The sequence below is a fragment of the Carettochelys insculpta genome, chromosome 14 (genome assembly GCF_033958435.1).
Source record: "Carettochelys insculpta isolate YL-2023 chromosome 14, ASM3395843v1, whole genome shotgun sequence".
NCBI lineage: Eukaryota > Metazoa > Chordata > Testudines > Carettochelyidae > Carettochelys > Carettochelys insculpta.
Window position 1 is genome coordinate 21,798,293 of NC_134150.1, and position 16,708 is coordinate 21,815,000.

The 16,708-nt window shown below is 39.8% G+C and overlaps 1 protein-coding gene across 6 annotated transcripts in view; it reads left to right on the forward strand.

Moving 5' to 3' along the window:
* Nucleotides 1-16,708, forward strand: part of ZNF536 (zinc finger protein 536) — a 495,063-nt gene that overhangs the window by 124,038 nt on the left and 354,317 nt on the right. For 5 of the 6 annotated variants that reach the window (XR_012647462.1, XR_012647463.1, XM_075008654.1 and 2 more), the window contains one exon: nucleotides 7,525-7,656. The exons of the other annotated variant lie outside the window; for it this stretch is intronic. The gene's annotated coding sequence lies outside the window, so the exon portion shown is untranslated. The remainder of the gene's footprint in view (nucleotides 1-7,524; nucleotides 7,657-16,708) is intronic. 6 annotated transcript variants of the gene reach the window in all.

The following is a 16,708-nucleotide window of genomic DNA, read 5'->3' on the forward strand; positions in this document are numbered from 1 at the left end:
GGAATCCTGCCATAAACATGATAAGTGGTCATCCAGTAACTAAAATCATGCCGGTTTACGGATGTTGAGAGGTTCAACTTGTATAAGTCATCACCAAGATGGTGGAATTTTTCTTTTCTTTTCTTTTTTCTTTTCTTTTCTTTTCTGTCACAAAACAGCTAACCAATTAACTTAAATGCCCTGGTACACCTGGACATGGCATACACATTCCCAAAGTACTGGAAGAGTTCAGCTTTGTGACACAACCCACCAAAATAAATGAAGAGTGGTAAGGTCAGCAAGGGTGTGTCTACATTATGAACTAACTTTGAAGATAGGTGATAATACAAAGTAGCCTGCAGAGAGTCTACACGTGTTTTCCCGTATTTCGAAGTTAACTTGGAAGTCGGAAGCCCAACTTCAAAGTCCTTACTCCATTCCTGGGAATGGAGTAGCACCCTTTTTTGACGTTTGGCTTCGAATTGGGGTGTGTGTAGATGCTGAACTTCAAAGTCTGTTACTTCGAATTTGTACTTCAAAGTAAGCAACTTTGAAGTTATTTTTGTAGTGTAATCCAAGTGTTTTAGGTAGTTCAATACCTTTCAAATATTCTTCAGTTCCTGTGACAAAAGGGAAATGTTCCAGTACATCGTACATGAATTTAGGGAACTTTTGCCCAGCTTTTGCCTCCATATATAAAAATATATTAAAGATTTAAGAGTTTGTACCCTTTTATGTGGTATTTTCAAATACCATTGAGACCATTATTGGCCGACATAGAGGCTAATATCAATGAATAGTTAGAATAGCACACTTTTTCTGTAACTTTCTTCATTGTCCTTTGTCTATTTGCATAAAAAAGAAAAGAAAGAAAGGAAAGAACGAGAGAGAGAGAGAGAGAGAAAGCATGCACCATGAAATTTAGATCCAGATACAAACTTTCCCAGAGTTTTGAGGTGTTCCTCTATTGGGAAGTTTATTAGTGCCAAATTTAATGAGTTGAGCCCCTTCTCCAAATATGATTTTTTCTGAAGCTTAGTATGTTTGTAAGGCATACATAAAACCTGCATGAGCTCATCCATGTTTTCCCAGAGTGTGTTAGGCTATATAAGTTAATGATGGGATTCCCCTCCTTAGGTATACCTACTCAGGTTAGCTCTCATAGAAAAAGCACAAGTGTAAATGGCAATGTAGCTGTGGTAGCACAGTAGCAGCAGCAGTAGTATGGCTGAGCTGAGTTTTATGCAGGTCTGTACTCAGCACGGCTAAACTGTGCTTCTTCTACACACACTGTCATGGCTATACTGCTGTCTATACTCATACTAGCTCAATGAAAGCTAGTGTGAGTGAGTGCATATGAGCAGGGGAATCAGCCCCTTGCTTGTAGCACAGATGAATATTAGTTGTTGTGCCTGAGTCAGATTGTAGTACAACTCTCTGGGAAACAGGGAATCAGTACAAATCTTCCAGAGTTGAACCCCCAACTCATTAAAAATTACAATAAAGTAATTAATGCACATGGCCACTAGACACTCTTAAAATGTAAATTTCACATCTGTAAGAAATTAGATTTGTTTAAAAATAACAGAAGGCCTAAGTAGAAATTATGGAGTAAGTGCCTATAAAATTTCAAACTTGGTTTTAAGACCATATTTTTACAAGTTTATTTGCTTTAGCACTGGTATTCAAAGACAGAACCATTTCTCTTTGCCTATAGGTATATATTGCATTGGTGCCAATTTGCAGCTAAAGTGGTGGTCAGCCAGACATCTGAGTGGAATCAATTAGTCAGTGGTTTTTCTCATCAGGTGATGGGGATAGAGTGTGAGGAAATATTTTCAATTAACCTCAGTCCCCTGTGAACTCTATCTTGTGTTCAGTGTTGGATGGGTTTACTAACTACAGCAAATGATTGCAAAGTTCAGTGAAAGTGGTTTGAGTTGCTGGACAGCTGGGAAGACAGGTAACTTCCAGACCCACAACACATCAGCTGTATGTTTACAAGCCTTAGGATTACCACTTTGTCACCTTATGGAAAAGCCCCAGAGCCTGGGCTTTGTTACAAACTCTTGGTAGTCCATCGTGTCTGATGATGTCTTGAGCTTGCACAGGCTCATTGGTTGTGGACTTGCATGTAGCTGAGGAGTCCAAGCCTTCAACGGCATGAACATTCACAATATGGGCCAGGGAATTGTCCTGGCTCTGTTGGTCTGGCTGCTGCTGTTGCTTTCCTCCTCTCACGAGCATCAATCAGGTGTGTGCGTTGCTGCTCTTTGAAGTTGTAATATGCGTGTTGTACGACAGCACACCAGCCTGTTTGGTCTTCTGCATGCTGCTCTAGCTGCTTTCGCTTTAATCCAGCATGAGCAACGTTGGCCTTCATACAGTCTTTATACCTCTTGCGAGGCCTACCCTGATTCCTTTTGCCCTGGGAGAGTTCACCATAGATGAGTTGCTTAGGGATTCTTGACTCCTCCATTCATATGATGTGCCCTGTGCAGTGAAGCTGGGCTTTCAGAATCCTGGCTTCAGTGCTTGTGGTTCCTGCTCTGTCAAGGACTTCCAGGTTCCTGACTCTGCCCTGCCATCGAATGTGCAGTATTGACCTCAGGCTGCACGTGTAGAAGCGCTCCAGTGGTTTTATGTGTTTTCTGTACAAGGTCCAGGTTTCACAGCCGTACAGGAGACTAGTCAGGACTAGAGCCTTGTACACTTTTGGTTTAGTGGACTGTTGGATATTGTCCTAATTCAACTCTTGTGCTCTCAGACATCCTAGAGCCTGGTTGGCCTGGCAGATCCTGGCACTGATTTTTTTTGTCAAGGGAGCCATCATTGGCTATCATGCTGCTGAGGTACCTGAACTCATCTACTGTTTTTAATTCTGTTCCTTCAGAAGAGTTTGAAGTGGGAAGAGCAGCAAATTCTGGCACAGGCTGAAACAGTACCTCAATTTTTCCTAGGGTGATGGTCAAACCAAAGAGGCAAGTGGCTTCAGAAGACTTGTTGACAATAAGCTGGAGATCAGATTGTTTGTGTGCCATAAGTGCACAGTCACCAACAAAAAGGGCTTCAAGGATGAGCCTCTCAAGCGTTTTGGTTGTAGCATTCAAACGACGAGGGTCGAAAAGTGACCCATCAGACGTGTACTTACGTAGACTTCATGGTCCAGGCCACTAACCGCATGGCTGAGGACACATGTGAAAAAGAGGTTGAGTGACACTGGGGCCAGCACGCATCCTTGCTTTATGCCATTGGATATCTCAAATGAATCTGAGGACTCGCCATTCAAAAGAACAAAGCCAGTCATGACATTATGGAACAGGCCTATGAGGTTAACAAATCTTCTTGGGCAGCCAGATTTTGACAGCATAATCCACAGGGCTTCTCTGTTGATGGTGTCAAATGCCTTGGTCAGGTCTATGAAGACGGTGTATATCTAAGTTCTGTTCTATGCATTTTTTCTGGACCTGATGAACGGCAAACATCACATCAATGGTGCTGTGGCCTGGGCGGAAACCACTCTGTGCCTCTGAGATTCTGGTGATCACACAGTTGAGGATGACTCGACCAAGAATTTCCCAGCAGTAGAGAGAAGGGAGACGTCCCAGTAATTTCCACGGTCAGCTTTGTTGGCCTTGTTCTTGAAGAGCAAGATGACTGTGGCATCCCTAAAGTTTTTGGGCACGTCGTCTTCTTTCTAGATGCTGGTCAAAATGCTGTGAAAGGCTTCAAGTGACACTGATCCTGCTGTCTTAAAAATTTCAGCAGGGATACCATCCATCCCGGTGGTGGTGCCAGAGCTGGCCTGGCTGATTGCCTTTTTGACCTCATCCATTGTAGGGGGCAGGTCAAGACTGTTTATCCTGGGTTTCTGAAGGATCTGATCTAGGGCCAGAGGGTTGACAATGGAGGGCCTGTTCAGAAGGTTTCTGTAATGATCTCTCCATTTATTGTTGATGCTGCTCTTCTCCCTCAGGAGGGTCATGCCATCTGTAGACAGGAGAGGTGTAGTACTCGGTTCTGAAGGTCCATGTACACCTGTGATAGTACATCTTGGAGTTCTTGGTGTCAGCATAGTATTGGACTTCGTCAGCTTTTCTCTCCTACCACTCATCCTGCATTTTGCGAAGTGCAGTCTGTGCCTGACTCTGAAGGTGCCTGAAACAGACACGTTTGGAGGGCTGATTGTTTTGTCATAACATAAATGTGTTCTGTTTTCCCTCTAAGATCTTCATGATAGCCTCATCATTTTCATCCAACCAGTCTTGGTGAACTCTTTTTTATAATCCTAGTGTTGGCTTGGCTGACTCTGTCACCAGGGTTTGAAACTGGTCCCACTTTTGTGTTGGGTCTCCAGTCAGAGGTCATTGGGACATCAACATGTCATCAAGGTGGGCTGTGAACTGCTCACAATGACCAATATGTTGGAGCTTCCCAATGCTGAAAGAGGGTCTGACAACCTTGAACTTCTTGAGGGTCAGTGGTGTGATGTGCAGCATAAAGACAAATCTGACTAATCTATGATCAGTCCAGCACTTGGCTCCCTGCATGGCCCTGGTGATCTTAACATCACGAATGTCTTGCCTGCTACTGATGACGTAGTCAATCAGGTGCCACTGTTTTGATCTCAGGTGCATCCATGTGGTCTTGTATTTATTGGCCTGCCTGAAGAAAATCATCAGGTCATTTTCTGCACAGAAGCTCAGCAGAAGAAGGCCATTGGCATTCATGTTACCAACACCATGATGACCCAGCACCCCTTTCCATTTCCTACAGTCCTTGTCGACTCTGGTGTTGAAATCACCCAACAGGAGAAGCTTGTCAGTAGGAGGAGTTGCTTTCATAAGACAGTCAAAGTCCTCGTAGAAACTCTTTTGATTCATCACTGCTGGTTAGAGGGGCGTAAGTGCTGATGACTGTAACGTGGCGAGAGGGGTTGAGGGTGGTTAAACTCAAACCTCCAAGGAAACCTGCAGGAATTTGTTTGCTTCTGAGATGGAAAAGTACATGCTAGAGAGTTCACTCGGTCTTAGGCTATGTGTAGATTACAGTGATGTATTGACAAACGTTTTGGTTGGAAGATATCTTCCGACAAATCTTTTGTTGACAGATTGTGGCCAAATTGCCAAACAGATCATAAGAGCAATCTGTTCTGTTGACAAAGTGGCTGGACTGCTTGGCCATTCTCTCAACAAAATGGTCAACCAGAAGTGCAGCAGACAGGGCTGCCCAATGTCCCAGAAGTCCTACCTGTACATAGTGGGCCACTGGAATGTCCAGACCAGCTTTCTGTTGACAGATCTCTGTTGACTGAGGTGTTATACCTCATGGGGAGTGGGTTAAGACTGTTGACAAAAAGTGCTGCGTTCTGTTGATTGCCTTGGGAATCTGGATCCTCACTGGGTTTTGTCAACAAAAGCCTCTAGTGTAGACATAGCCTCAGACAGCACTTGATGTTAGGCAATTGTGCACATTATTACAGGAGGAACTTAAACTTGCTCCCTTAAGGTCTGCAGAAAGTTTGTGAGAAAACTTCTGCCTAAGCAAGGAGACATGATTGGCTTGTTTTGCCAGCACATTGTGGTCTATGGGCTTGCTCCTGCTCAACTGAAGCCAGTAGTAAAATTCCCTGCAGCATTTGGCCTGACCTTTTCCTGCCATTTCAAAAGATGATCACAAAACCAAAAGCTCTCCCATCACCTATTCTTCTGTCCAAACCAGGAGGGTAAGGCCATGAGTTTAAGCACCATCCCACTTTACTGCCAGGCAGATCATGGACCCTCTCAGACCTCACTTGCATATATGATGCTACAACTGCCTCTTTGCAGGGCAAATTGCACCCTTGTATATTAAATGGTGGCAGGAAAGAATATGAAGCAGAGTGTGTTCCAGATGAGCCATGCTGAAGATCTATTGCAAATCTATATTATGTGCCTAAGTAGACAAACTTCAGATTATGACCCTCTAATGTTATCTTCATGCTATTGCTTTAAAAGGTAATTATAAATCAAATTGCATTTGAGATGTGAAGCTGACAATAGTGAGCTGAAACACTGTAAAGGCTGCTTCAAAAATAGCTCCTTTCAAACATTATTAGTGGTTAGAGAAAGAAAAGTATAGGTTGCCCAGCCAGATTTTGCTATACCATTAGTATCTGAGATATGAAAATTCAAGTGTTAGGATGTTCATCCGGTCTCTGGAGATATAGCTCAAGGTCTTTCTTTTTCACTCAGGGTCTGCTTTTCCAAAAGTTTTGGTTCATTGCTTTAGGCTTAAGCAGGAAATATGAGTTATCCACATCGTTTCCTTTTCACTGATACTTTCTTCTCTCTCTTTCCCATTCCTTACTGTAATTGTTTTGCCTAAGCAGGAAAGCTTTTTTTTCTCCTGAAAATTATACTAAAAGAAGAACAGTCATCTTGGGAAGCATGGTCTGATGTCTCAGTTTTCGGGCAGTCAGTCTGAGATATTTGTGTGTGAAAAGTGCTGAGCACTTGAGGCTCCCATCTCAGTCAATGGGAAATATTCAAGGGGTAAAATTATGCATGTGCTTAAGTGGTAGCTGGACTGTGATCCAGGAATGGTACTGCCAGTCAAACCTATGCATTATGAAGAGTGAAAATAATCAGGTAAGGCAATAGAGGTCACAATTCTAATATCCTTAGAATTCATACTGTCCCTTTGAAAAACAGGCACAGAGGAAATGTATAAAAAAATCACATTAGGCATCCCGGTAACTTGAACAAAAAATTAACAAATAAACAGGACATGGCAGCAACAAATACAGACTTAAACCACTTCATTGTGACCTTTAGTTAGCATTATTATATCTACCTTATGGGCAGCTGTTGTTATTAGATGTGAGCAAACAATTAATAGTGGATCGTGTATTTACAATTTGCTTTTTCCCTTGTTTGTGAGAATGTCCAATTTATTTGTCGTTCATTTGCAAATTTCTTCAGTAAATAATTATTGGACTGTAGACTACAAATCATTCAGTCATGGCTGTTCACCTAAATCACCTTGTTTTGTCTGCTCGCTGATTGGATGAATTGTGCAATTGCCTGATACTGTGCACCAAATAAACCACTTAGATTTTCTCCTGTGTTTTATCAGTTACTTATCCATTTAAGAACAGAAGCAGCACCACATGATATCTTTAATAAACCAACACACTGCAAATTCAGAATTCTATATTCAAATATGCACTTCGATTTGTTGTTGATAGGCTATCTGAGTCTATTTCTATTCCCTGATGGGCGTTTCATATAATTAAATAGTACAGGATGAATAGCAAATTTAAAATACAATTTGAAATTTGAAATCAGCAAGTATTAAAGCCTTTAACCTAAATATTCATTGTTCAGAGGTATTGTTATTGATGATGATTAGGCGCTTCCAATTTACCAGAGAAACAAAAAGCAAAAGTGAACAGTCAAAGGCTGCCAACTGTTAAACCAAAATTTGCTTTTTGATTTTGAATGAATATCCTCTGACCTTGTTTTCTACTGTCGGCTCAGCTCTAATGATTGTTCCATTTTACAGATGGGGAAACTGAGGCAAAGAGGTTAAGTGATCTGTTCAAGGCCACAGTGTGTGTCAGCATCAGAGCCACCAGATTCTTACCATCTCATCATGTTTATAGGCTATTAGACTACACGGCTCTAGCTGCTACGGGTAAGAAAATGGTTGCTTATATTGATTATTAAGATTAATAACTATGTATAATAAGATAAAGCTTGGGAATCCTAGTCAATGATGAGTTTCATTCATTGGTGAGTAGTAGCAATACACCCAGAAAAGGTCAGAGAGCCATATAATGTCCCTCAACATCAGTGGTTAACTGAAAGACACGTAAAATCACACAGAGCTCAGGAGCTCCCTATTGGCTACAGAGCTGAGAAGCATTGTGCACATAGTGAGTATGTGAAGATGATTTCATTGTGGTGCACTTTTTTTGAGAGGAGCATAAAAAGTGGCTGATACGTTCTGGTGAAACCTTCTTCCCTCCAGCAGTGCTCTTTGTTGTTGTTCTCTGAGGCTATGTCTAGACTGAGATAAAATCAAATTTATTTATATTGATTTTCTAATACTGGAATTTTATCTCATAGTGTAGACGCAGCCTGAGAGGCATTAAGCATGCCTGTCTCACCAACCATTCCTGCTTTGCTAATGAAATACAGGGACTGTGTGTGTGGTATTGAAGGCCAAAGCCCTGCAGTTCTCATTCAGCAAAGCTTTTATTGATTTTTAGTGGCACTTTTATCTGCGTATGAACTGTGTAAGGATGGCAGGATTTCATCTAGTGTGAACAGAGGGCATCAGAAGAGCCTTTTTTTTTTTTTAAATTTGGTAAAAAAAAACCTGAGTAATTCAAGAGCCACAATGTATATGACTATAAGACGGTCCTTACTAAATAATGTTGAACCATACTTTTTGTAACCACTATTTTAAGAATGGCACACACACAATGATTTGTAATGTGATACAGGTTTACTTCAGGACATTCACAAACTTTTTGTATATTCTGTTTCCTCACACTTTACATGTGTGTATTTGTACCACTATCTTCCTGGCTTTCACTCTTGAACCTATTATAATTATGCCACTTTTACTTTGTTTAATTCTGGTTTTCTTTCTTAAAATGCGTGTTGCCCTTCACAGCAGGAATGATGCAAGCTTCCTTTTTCTTTTAAAAATCAAGACTTTGTTAGCAACATGATCAAAACACAGATAAAGTATCATATCCCAGAATGCACTGCACATATTAAAGAGGGAGTTATCCAATGTTTTGAGATCCCATATAGTTTGCCGTTTAGATTTGAGTTGTTCAGAGATGGGCTTTTATATGTTCACCATTTATCAAATAATCAGGAGGGTATTTTTTTTTCTTTAATTTGCAATTGTAGTGTTGGTAGCCACAAAGAAGTCCTTAAAGAGCTGCAGCTTGTAGACTCCTGCCCTAGACTCTGTAGCCACATTGACACAGCACTCCTCTTCCGGAAGGGGAATGGAAATGAAACGAAGTGAGGATTTACATATCTCATGCCTCATTTGCATATTCTCACTTGATCATGCTTTCAGAAGAGGCTTTTCCGGAAGGTAAAACAGCTGTGTAGATGGGGTTCCTTGGGGCGGTGGGAAACCTGCATTTGAAAAAACTCTGCTTCCACATTCATTTCACACCCCCAAAGGAGCCCTATCTACATGGCTCTTTTGGCTTCTGGAAAAGCCTCTTTTGGAAGCATGATCATGTGAAAATATGCAAATGAGGCTTGAGGTGTGTGAATCTGCTCTTCATTTGGATTTTCACTCATTTCCATTCCCCTTCTGGAAGAGGAGTGCTGTGTAGACATGGACTAAAGGTCTGTCTCCAGGGCAATGAAACACCACTGGCTGGCCTGCGTCAGCTGTCTCAGTTTCTCAGGGCTCTTACTGAGGAGCTACAAAGTTGCAATGTGGATGTTTTGGCTCAAGTATCCTCCCACTTTTGGGCGTGGGGCCAGTGCTTGACTGCATTCAGGTGAAAACTTGAAATGAGTGGGACTGCGTAGAAAAGTGCTTAAATGCCTGCAGGATTGTGGCCGGAGGCTTTAATGGGACTAATCACATACACATTAAGCACATGCTTTGTTGGATTAGTATCTTATTTTGAACAGTAAAATGTGGACAGATGTAGCCTGAAAAAGTTTCTATTCACTTTTGAAGGACACAGGTTACTACCATTCATTAACTAGTTAGTTCAGCAACTGTTCTCTGCCTTGAAGAATTTCAGCATAAATTTTTTTACATAGTATTCACAGTGGAAAAGGTATGTACCCTTGGTGGATTAAAAAAAAAAAAAAAAGGGCGTTCACATTTTCTGAATGCTGTCTTTGCTTATCTGCATATGGATCCACAAAGTAAGCCTAAAAGTTTACCTCTGCCCTATGCTGGTATGGAATTTACGGTCTGTTTTTAACTATGTATGTACACAGTGCAACAGATCATATCATACCCTCCATTTAGTGATGGCAACACAGGTATACAGTCACAAAAGTGTAAGATAATCACTTAAATGACACCTTCAACAAAATATTTATTTTTCTGTGAACAATTCTCTATTCAACAGGCAACATGGACATATTCTCTTCTCTGTTTTCTGCTCACATGCACTTAATTCTTTTTGAACCATATCAGGGAGACTTGAGGAAAAAAAATCAACCATTAAAGACTTGCTCTTTGTTTTTTCAATCTGTGACCCCAGCAATCTCTTTAGCAAGCCATGGTTCAGTAAACTGGCACACAGCAGCAGTTCTACAGTGGAAAAATCATAAAACAGATGGAAGCTTTACATTTTTGTTTAGTTTTTAAGAGCAGTTTTTATAACATCGCTTAAAATCATTCTGATGCATCATACTGTTTACACTTAAAGCTTTGTAGCTAAGATGTTTACGCTATAGAGAATGTTTTAAGATATTTTATAGTTATGATATTTAGATAATTGGCAAGAAAAAAGATAGTTTGTTGAGATTACAGTGATGTTGGTAACCGTGAAGTAACTTATGAGTCTCAATAAATATGTCCAGTTCGGTGGAAAGTACAAACTCAGTTAAAACAAAACAACACAAGAGGGAATATCTTTTTAGTGAAATCATTTCCTTTTCTTAATCAAAAGATGACAGCCACAGCTTTAGAACTCCCATCTGTAATGCACCACATCACGGATCTCCATGTATAGCTTTTCTGTTTATGATTGATACAGTTGCATCAGATCAGTCCGTTCAGATTCTGTGCAAGTTCACTTCAATAATACACAAAAGAAAATAAAGTTCATGTCCATGAAAAAAGTTAAAATGATTCAAAGTAAACCCCCTACATCTTGAGTTTAACACTTCATTTTAACAGAAATACAAGTAGAGATTTTAAATGCAGACAAATGTATTCAGAGCATACTTTGGGAACATTTTTAAAAAGCTGAATTAATCAAAAACAATAACTCCTTTTAACTTTTGTAAATGCTCTGAAAGAAGTATGAAATAGTCTGTGTGTGGGCCACAAATGTTGGGAATGCAAACATTTCACAATAAACATGTTTAAATGAAAGTACTTGGCTAGATAGACTAAAAGATACTACATGTTGGGTTAATTAATGCTTACTCCATAAAAATAAACCTCACTTTCAAGATCTGACCAATAAAAATCATTAGTATATTTGGATCAGATGTGCTGACGGATGATTTTTATGTATATGTTAAGCTTTTGTAAGGCGAATTGTCCTTGAAAAACCTAGAAACAGATTTCAATTTAAAGTGAACACTCTCCATTACATCCACGATATGTGTTTTCCATACATGATATGATGAATTATTTCAGTTTTTTTCTGGTGGTACTTGCCATTGATTTACTCTTGAAGAGTTTAAACTTAACATTTGTAAATATGTGAATCACAGTTACATATCCAGGAAAGTGTTCAGTTTTGCAGGCATTGTTTGCATGTAGAAAAAAGTTCCTGGTTCCATCCATAATCAAATTACTATATCGCATACTTTTTACTCAGAAAAACCTTTCTGATTTTAAATTAATTATTTTAGTACAGTCATAAAGTAATCTGTTATTGAAAAGATAGCACCATGCTGTTTGGAAAATCAAATGTAAACAGATTTTTTTAAGTAGATTGTGCTATTGAACCTGTTAGAAATAGTGAAGCAAAGTCTTCCTACATTTGATGTATTCAGATGTCATTCACATATGCAGGCATACCAGAATCTGTTTGTGTAATTTACTGAAAATGTGGTAAAATTACAAGAAAGCATGAGGAATTCTTACTCATGAAATTAGTTTTACTGTCTTCCATGCTGTTTGCTCATGTGCATGAGGTTTTCAGGATTGGGCCCATAGTATATTGTACCCATATAAATAAAATGCTCAAGAGGCCAAAATGCTATTAAAATGGCAGTAAAACCGAATGCAATATGAATAAGACAAAATTAGGATACCTAACAGAAATCATGTGTGAAATCGTGGCATATTGAAATCAATGGCAAAATTCCTATTGACTTCAACAAAAGCAGGCATCGATCCTGTTTAAAAAAAAGAAAAAAAAAGGTTTGTGTGGGTGGCTTGTTTTGCCTGCATTGAATCCTATTGACTTATGAGGGGGGGAAAAAGATCAGGTTTGTTGTTTTTTTTTTTTATTCTATCCCATAATGCACATGATGTGGCAGACACACTCTTCCAGCAGATGGAAAGGTAAACTCTCAGTCCCAAGCATGTACAATGTTCTGATCATACAAAACATTTTAAAAATTTAAATCTCCCATAACGCCTTTCAACTTACCCATGAGTTCCTGTAAGCTTTGCAGAACCTGTGAGTTTGAAGGAAGAAAGAAAAGTAATCTTAAGAATCAATTTGGGGAGATTTTCATGCAGAGTTGCATGGAAGGAGATGTGAAGAAGTCTAATAGCACAGATGGAGGTTGGGAGGGTCTGTGGGATAAGATGTCAGAGGAGATAAGTTGGCAGAGGCAGAGTTCTGAAGGACCTTTGGTTAAAAACCAGAAATTTGACCTTAGGTAGAAAAGAGAGGAGTCTGTGGGAAGGATTCAGGGAAGATTGATGTAATCAGAATGATTAACACAATATGTGACTGGCTCACCTGTATTTCTAAAATGGATGATAGTGGGGACACAGTGTCGGAGAAGATTGCCATAGTCAGAATGCGATGTCATGGAAGCCTGAGTCTGGAACTAACTGAACACTGAAATGTCTTTCTTTGGGTGATTTCTTGGAAACTCTTATGAAAAGAACTATTAAATGTTTTACCAAAATGAGTGAAAAGTTTCTTCCTAGCTTATGACCAAATTTTAGCTAGCTTCTACACGCCAGTTCTTCAGTCAATAAATAAACAAGTGCAATGTTTTGTTTGCTTAGGGAGTTTGTTTTAATAAAACTTCTGGCATTGTAAACACATTTAATTTTTTTGGTGCTCTTAATGAGCATTTTATGTCAGAGGATTTTGAGGGTTTACTCATTGCTTTATATTTACAAAAATATTGTGGCCTAACTTGGGCATTCTGCCAGACTGAGCCCCTGACAAAGAAACAACATGCTTAGTAAATTGTAGAGAACAGGTTGCAGAGAGATGGGTTGCAGCGACAAGAGAGGCCACAGCTCCCCCAGTTGATCTCTGTTGCTCAGAATCACAGTACATTGCGTCTCTCTCACTAGGTTGTGAGATTAAACTACTACCAACCAATTAACCTGCACCATGAAGACTAAGGCTACGACAACACTAGAAGCCTCTGTCAACAGACGTTCCTCTCGGAAGAGATTTTCTGACAAAATGTCTGTCGACAGAGTGCGGCCATACCCTAAAGTGGACTGAAAGAGTGATCCTCTCTGTCAACAGAGCAGCTGTTCTGCTTGGCTATTTTCTTGACAAAACCCCCAATTGGAAAGCACAGCAGGCAGGGCTGCACAGCGTCCTGGGAGCCCTGTCTGTTGACACAAGGCCCCCCAGCGTGTCCACACAGCTTTTCAGTTGACAGAATCTGTCGACAAAGATGCATTTCTTCATCTGGGAAAGGCAGAAGTTTGTTGGCGGAACTGCCAAGTTTTGTCGACAGACTGTCGGCAAAACACATTTTGTGTGTGGACCTGTGGCGAGTTTTGTCAACAAAACTCTGGCTTTGTCGGAAAAACTCGCCAGTGTAGTCGAAACCTATATATGTCCTTGCTGCAGGCACTCATTGACAAAAGTTAAAACCTTGTGAATGACTACTAAGTAAAACTGAATGTGGCTGAAACATGTACTCGTCTTTCTCGGGGTCCATAACTTCCTGCTGCTGCATAAAAAATTTGAAACTCTCATAAAACCCAAAGGAACACAGAAATCCAGTTACGTGGAACCCACATAAAATACATTTAAAATAATACATATATAATAATAGGAAAAACAAGGGATATCTCTGTTTCCTTCATCAGGGGTTCCTAAACTTGGTAATTCTTAAGTCCAGGGACAGCTCTCTGATTGCTTTCTGTGGAACGTTGGAGATACAAGCAGCCCTTAGATCTGGGCAGATGTTGATTAACCCCAGAATCTGGGAACTATAGAAGTATAGTAACCATGTGTATCCCTACTGTTCCACTTCAGTCTCTCACTCAGGCCCAGTGTGGCTGTTTGGAGGACAAGGCACCAAAATATGCACAAGTTTCCAGCTAATGAAAAAAGATGTGCAAGTAAATGTTTAATTCATGTTTGTATGGATAGTGCACAGCTTGTGTAAGTATATGTACTATTCAGAAGTTACACATGCATGTCATCATTATAGTTAGAAACGTGTCAGTTTGTCACTAGGTTGTCACTGTAAACCCCAATGTACAATGTTTTGTAACTATAAAAGTCACAGTTGAAACTTGATACTAAAGGTGTTTGAACTTCTCCAAAGGAGTGACCCCCGTTCAGAACTTTTTTATTTGGTCTGGCCTGCTACGGTGATGGTAGCTGGTTAAATCTATGGCTGGCCCAAACATCCACAAAGACTTGGTGGCATTTGGTTCTGGGGTTTTATTTTGTGCCTCTGCTTAATTACAGAATAAGGACTCATCTGAAGAATGCAATGTTCTAATTTAATAAAAAAGTATGTCACATTTAGGGTGTAAAGTGTAAAGTTTTTAAACTAATTTGTAACATCTTAGCTGAGGTAATATGTTGTACATTCAAATTACTTTGAAGGGGGAAGGGCGTGAGGTAGAATATGCATGAACTGGTAATAGGATTCAGAAAATTTCACTTCTGGAGAACAGTTTCAAATCCATCTCAGGTCAGAAATGACCAAATACTGTTCTTATGGCTATTTAGTGGTTTTGGAGTCACGATAGCCACGTTAGTCTGTGTCTTCAAAAACAACAAGAAGTCATGTGGCACCTTAAAGACTGACAGATATTTTGGAGCATAAGCTTTCGTGGGCATGGATCTGATGAAGCAGGTCTTTGCCCATGAAAGCTTACTCTCCAAAACATCTGTTAGTCTGTAAGGTGCCACAGGGCTTCTTATGATTTTTATGGTTTCATTCGAGTTGCCAGTGGACAACTCTCACATCTCAGAAAGGCCCAGCAATATGCTTAACACTGTCCAAAACTTTGGTTGTTAACCTCAGCAAAAGATGCTAAGAATGTAATGTACATGAAAACTGAACATCCATTGACACAAATAGGTGAGCTGTCAGTGGGGCTCTGTGGGAAACCTTGAGCTACCATTGCCCATCCCTATTCTGTGGTTAAATTAAGGATGTCATTTGCCAAGGAATTTATTCCACAGATTTTCACGAGCACCAAATTCAAATGGAAACACCTTTTTAAAACAGGAAAAAAGTGATGGTTAAATATGACACTTGGCAAGTGATAATCTAAAAAAAGATCTGATCATCCCTTTTGGAAATTTTGATCAGCATTAAAACAGGCAACATGTAAATCTGTATCTATATAGATATAGATAGATGGCTGAAAAGCGTCACTTGTACATGGTCAGTACTGTTATTTTTCCTCCAGAACATTAGCATTTTCAGCTGTATAACTCCTTTTCATTATAACACTAGAAGCAAAGAAAAATCCTTCCTCTCCCATATGTGTCTTGGAAATGCTGGTGGTCAAATCTTCTTGAGATAACAGAAAGCCAGAACACGTAAAGCTAATTTTCAATATGCTGCCATAGCTCACTCTGCTTGTGAACTGTGCATTCAACTTCCATTGATGTGAACATGTGGCGAATAAGGATAGTATGCGTACATTAAAAAAATCTATATAGGTATATGTAAAGATAGCCCAGTTTTTTGAGGCTCCTAGAATATGAAGAACAGATTCAGTTATGGAAGAAGTTTCCATTTGTCTTGTAAGAGCAAGGCAGAAACAATAATGGACGTTGCTGATGTAAAAATGACGATGTGAACACTGGTGATGTGAGAATTCTGGCCTGTGAAAAAACACCCTCAAAAAGCTGTTGCAAACATATGCATCAAAGGCTTCATTGATTTACCTGGTAAGAGGTTCAGGTGTCTGATAACAACCCAGCAAAGAGAACAGGCTCTTGGGTACATTACCAAGGCTCACTTTCAGATGCGTTGTATACAGCAATGCCTGTTTGTGGCTCAGAAACATCTATACCACATCCCTTTTCCTTGTACCACAGACGCACACTCTTAAGAACCATGCAGTTGTGTTTTTAATGATAGAATCACAGAACACTAGAACGGGAAGGGTCCTCGAGAAGTCATCAAGCCCAGCCCCTGCCCTCACGGCAGCACCAGGTATTTCTCTGACTAGGGTTGCAGCGCAGTGACTGGCATGTGGTAGCTTTTAAACCAGTTAAAACTGACTGCACTACTCTCATGAGTAAGTTGCTCATTAATAGCTTTGCAAGATTGGGGTGGTAGAGCCAAACTTACCTATTTTCACATTGATTTAAGGGAGAACAAGATTAGATTTTTACTGCTCTGGTTACATTCATACTTACGTGGTCTCTAGCCAAAATGTGACCCTGTATGATTTCATAAGGGAAGAGTAAGTAAATCATGAGTGACAGGGTAATACAAATCAGTTACATATATTGTGTGGGCAGCACTCTAACGAGTGCTTGTATTTGTATATCTGTATATTAGTCTTCACATTAAGCATTACAGTAATTGTGAATAACTTGATCAAATAAATATTATCGAGAAGATTGTTTTAAAGAAAACCGCAATTTAATATT